This window comes from Callorhinchus milii, unplaced genomic scaffold (assembly GCF_018977255.1).
Source record: "Callorhinchus milii isolate IMCB2004 unplaced genomic scaffold, IMCB_Cmil_1.0 Scaffold249, whole genome shotgun sequence".
NCBI classification, from domain to species: domain Eukaryota; kingdom Metazoa; phylum Chordata; class Chondrichthyes; order Chimaeriformes; family Callorhinchidae; genus Callorhinchus; species Callorhinchus milii.
Window position 1 is genome coordinate 78,109 of NW_024704990.1, and position 4,957 is coordinate 83,065.

General features: G+C 41.7%; 2 non-coding genes across 2 annotated transcripts; both read left to right on the forward strand.

The window, feature by feature from the left end:
• Positions 1 to 1,516: 1,516 nt before the first annotated feature.
• trnan-guu lies at positions 1,517 to 1,590 on the forward strand. Its single transcript has one exon. It is a non-coding gene; the product is annotated as a tRNA-Asn (tRNA).
• Positions 1,591 to 3,157: 1,567 nt separating this feature from the next.
• Positions 3,158 to 3,240, forward strand: trnas-aga. The gene has a single exon. It is a non-coding gene; the product is annotated as a tRNA-Ser (tRNA).
• Positions 3,241 to 4,957: the final 1,717 nt, after the last annotated feature.

Here is a 4,957-nt window from a genome sequence, read left to right on the forward strand (position 1 = left end):
CTACCATATAGAGCTCCAGTTAACAGATGTAACCGAAACTGAATGGAAATAGTCCGTGCCCCACTTCATATAAAGCAACAATATAATTATAGCGCCTTTCAAGTCAGAAGGATGTCCCGATGTGCTGCACAGTCAGGGACTTCGAGCAGGCCAGGATCTGCTGAGCGGATGGAGAGGACAGGTTGAAATTTTCAGCATCCAAGGCTGCACTCTCCACCTCTCAAAGCCAGTCAGGAACCTCGGCGTTTTGTTCGACCCTGAGCTGTCCTTTCTCCCTCACATCCGCACCACAACTGGCACCGCCTTCCATCACCTCCGGAACATCGCCAGACAACGGCATTAACTCAACCCTCACGCTGCTGAAACCCTGGTCCACGCCTTTGCCACCTCAAGGCTGGACAATGGGAACTCTCTCCTCGCCGGCCTTCCCGCCACCTCCCTCCACACTGCAGGTCATTCAGAATCCTGCAGCTCGTGTACTGTCCCGCACAAGGCTTCGGGATCACATCACTCCCACCCTCGCTCGCCTCCACTGGCTCCCCATCCCCCAGAGGATTGATTTCAAGATCCTCATCCTCACCTACAAGGCCATTCACGGCCTAGCTCCCTCCAACCTCTCCAACCTAATATCCCCCTACATATCTGCCCGAACCCTCCGTTCCTCTGGCTCTGGTCTGCTCCACGTCCCCCGCCCCAACCGCCCTACCATCGGTGGTCGTGCCTTCAGCCTCTCAGCCCCCAGGCTCTGGAACTCCATCCCCCAGTGCCTTCGCCTTGCTTCCTCCCTCTCCTCCTTCAAGGCCGGTCCCAAAACCTTTCTCTTTGACAGAGCCTTCAGCTCCCCTCTCGACTCTCTTCACCCTCCTTGCTCCCTCCCTTCCCTACCATCACCCTGACCATTTCCCCCCTCCTCGCTCCCTCCCTTCCCTCCCCTCACCCTGACCGTTTCCCCCCTTCTCGGGTCATGACCCAACTGTGCAGCGCCTTGGACGTCCACCTGACGTGAAAGGCGCTTTATAAATAGAATCTTGTTGTTGTTGTTGTAAAAATAAAACCTTATCCCGATCAGCAATGAAGCAAATGAGAAACGTTTTGGAATATTTCGAAAACCGGAACCGATCAACAAATTCAATTTCGCTTTATGTCTTTATAAATCATTACATCTCAGGATGAATAAAATAAAATAATGTACTATCACGTAACTCTTATATTTCTGAAGACATTTCAAACTATTCTCCAAAAAACTTTCTTCCAAAGTTAGTTGCTGGGTTGATCCAAATCAAGTTTTAAAAGCATTTTTATTTTATTTGGATGTCAGTTGTGGGAGAACAAGGAGCTGATGGGCAAACAATCCCACATCACACAGTGGTCAGTGTTTCCATCTATTTGTATTCAGGTTTCACTTTTGGAAAACTCACTTATTGATGTTGTCGTTTCTTCTCAATCCAGGGTTTTCCAGAGACAACAATCATGCCAATAAAAAGCTATTTTTTTCTGGCAAAAAAGGTGCATAGAAGTCTCTTTGGCGCAATGGGTTAGCGCGTTCGGCTGTTAACCGAAAGGTTGGTGGTTCGAGCCCACCCAGGGACGGTCCTACTGGAAGAAACATATTATTCTTCAAGTTTTCTTCGCACTTTGAATAATATCATGAACACCACCAGTTACACTCGCGACCTACTCGACTCAAACAAACCACAACCTCAGCCTCAGATACGCTGAGAGGCCGGAGCTCACCAACCAGTGAGGTTACAAATTCAGGTAAGAATCGATTCAAAACATAAATCACAAATCCATTCCACTCTTATTGACACATGATGTACAAATATTGTGTGCACAGTCATTGCTGATCATATTATCTATGAGATAATAATTGATCTTAAATGCCGGATTAACATTTTCTCAATAAAAGACAATTGTCTCCATTATGCAACTCGTTTAAATATAAAACATTCTGCGTTACAGGAAAAAGTGAATGCACTTCCAGAACAGCAGCGAATAACACGTTAATTGTACAAAAATTAATGCAAATCGTTTCTGATATTTGTGAGCAACTGTACTGTATGTGGAGGGAGGTGTACAGCCGTGATCGTTTTGTGGTCAGTACTCGGCGTTGTGGCCGCAGCAATCTCGGTTCGATTCCGAGTCACGGCAATCACCATCGATTTTCCTTGCGACATATTTTTGAAACGTTTTAAAGTAATTGAGTGCACAATTAATCTGAAATTTAAATTTCCCCGTTTGCATTTAATCAACAATAATGATAATAATAATAATGCTTTGGTGGAGCGCTTTATCTTGTCTTCGAGACGTCTCCAAGTGCTTTACACGCTATCTGTAAAAAAAGTCAAAGCCAAATAATCTGTTCTATTCGTAGGAAGTAATAATAGATTACTTCAACTGCGGTCATAACAATTTCGTGCACTGATAAAACAATTGAGGTTGGAATTCAACATTTCAGCCATTCGGCCATCATAATTCTTCACTCAGCTCCTTCAACCGTACAACATAATAATATTTATGAATCACGTTTTTTGAAGGATAACTATTCTAACAGATGACCTACGATTAAATATTCTGGTTATCAGCCTGGCGTCAGAAACGGATCATCATGATTATTGCAAGTTCGAAACTTCTAAGCATCCTGAAATGGGAATTTCTGTGTTTTGAAGGGAATGAGCATGGTTTACCAGGGAACACAGCCTCTATATCTAATCCCAGGGAATAATTGGACCAGGATGTGCAAGAAGAAAAGGATTGCGGACTGCAGAGTGTGACGGAGAAACTGCTCGATGATTACCGACTAAAGCCGCAACCCTTACAAATAAATAGACCATATAGTGGGCGTTTAAGTGAATCAAGTTTATTTAAAATGTTGTGGCCAAAAGTTGCCAGGATAACTTTAGCCATTCAAGTCACGGCTATTTGTTGTCCGCAAATTGGTGCAGAGGTTCTGCAGAAATACAATTTTACAACATATGTCACTTAATAAAAAATCTTATCAAAGTCTTGGAGCTGTCTCGACAATGTGATAACGTGCTATTCCACTATACGAAATGCAAGGAATCAAATCAAATGACAATTTTAATCAAGGAAATATTAATAAAGGAATCAGGAGCTGGCACGATTTTCTCCAAATTAGTTTTTTATTAGTTTGTCAGTAGTCGTGGCCGAGTGGTTAAGGCGATGGACTAGAAATCCATTGGGAAACTTCCCGCGCAGGTTCGAATCCTGCCGACTACGGATACTGCTCCCTGTTATTATAATTGTGCCACTGTTTGTAGGAATGTTTTCGCATTTATAATAACTGTGAATTGTGATAACCTGTGGAAGAGGCGTGATGGAGACTCGCCCAAAGCAAAGTTGACCTCACTGAAAGTCTTCCTTCATAAAATTATAAGTAAAAATTATTTTAGAGCAGTACATCAAATGGGACACGTTGACGCGAAAACTTTTCCACAAATTATAACAATTCGTGCTCTGAATCATTTTTATTGTTTATTTCTGATGCAACTCAAAATATAACTAGAACACGATTCTGGAATGTAAAGAATGCAGCTGAGGTTGAGTAGAGATGAGCTCTATTGACTGTTCAAAGCATGACAGAAATATAAACGTGTAATTGTTTTCAAAATACTTTCACCCATTTTATTTTAAAGAGAGATAACAAAGCTGCGGTATGACGTTGCTTTTCTTTGGTAAAACCTAATAGGTAGCGCTGTCTTCAACTTCCAAGTGATTGATTTCAAGAGAAAATGAAATCGATTCATCGACTGCTTTCGTAATAAACCGTCCATCATCAGTGACTGACTCCCACTGTGTCCCTTTTCCAATCTGTCTGAAAAATTCGATGCTTTTGAAATTCACAATAGATCCGGCTTGAAAGACACATTTGGCGCATTTGTTCTCGCATTCTTCTCCCGTAAGAGTGGCTGCAGTCTGTTTTACCGAGACAACGTCTGAAATATACACACACCATGCTGATAATTATTAATATTATCTGCTCCTAATCTAAATGAGTCCCAAGATTTTCCTTGAATTTGTTTGATATTGCACAGTGTTATGATGACAGTAAGTTGGAACACTTTCCAGATGCAAAACGCAAAATGTCAAACCAAGTTACAATTGTTAACTCCAGGATAACATTTATAATGTCAATTTGTACTTTTGAACTAAGAAGAAATTTAACAGACACAATTCACTTCCTGGTTACTATTTGCTTTCTGTCTTCAGTCTTCTCTATGTATATTGGTTAACCGAGAATAGAGTTTTTATTTCGGGGTGGGGTGGGGGAGAAAGCTATGGGGAAGTGCCTGATTGACTGGGTCTTCCAAATGTTTTGAAAGGCATCATTCTGTGCTGTAATATTCAGTGAATCTATGATTATGTTTTGTTCAACATTGTATCTGAAACAGAGCCATCACAATATTTAAAAGTAAACGAAAGAAACTGTGAAATCTGTGCCATTCTGATAATCTGCAACCCCCGAGAACGCACACAATCTTCCCTCAATGACAAAGCTTGATATTGAAAACATGGTCTGGCAAACTATTCCACTGCTTGCTCAGCTTCGAGAATCCTACGTTTTATGGCAGTTTTCTCTTGCAGAGTGAATGGGAAGAAAGTGGTTAAGACCATGCCCCCAGTGACTGGTCTGCATTCCCAACTCATGCCATCTTGTGGCAATTCAGCTCAGAGGAAAACCCTTATGCCACCACTCGTGAGGCTAAATGTGTTTATGGACAGCATTTCCATCTGACACAGTCCACATTGATTGCTTACTTGTATTTATACGAAAAAGATCCGCTGCCAGACAAAGTCATTGACTTTAAGAAACACGAAAAGAAAAGTAGATCAACAAACTCAATAAATTTTATTTTATCCCCAATATTTATTCACACAGCAAACAAAATGCTTCAGAATAACACATTTTGAACACTTCTCTTTAGGAGAGCACATT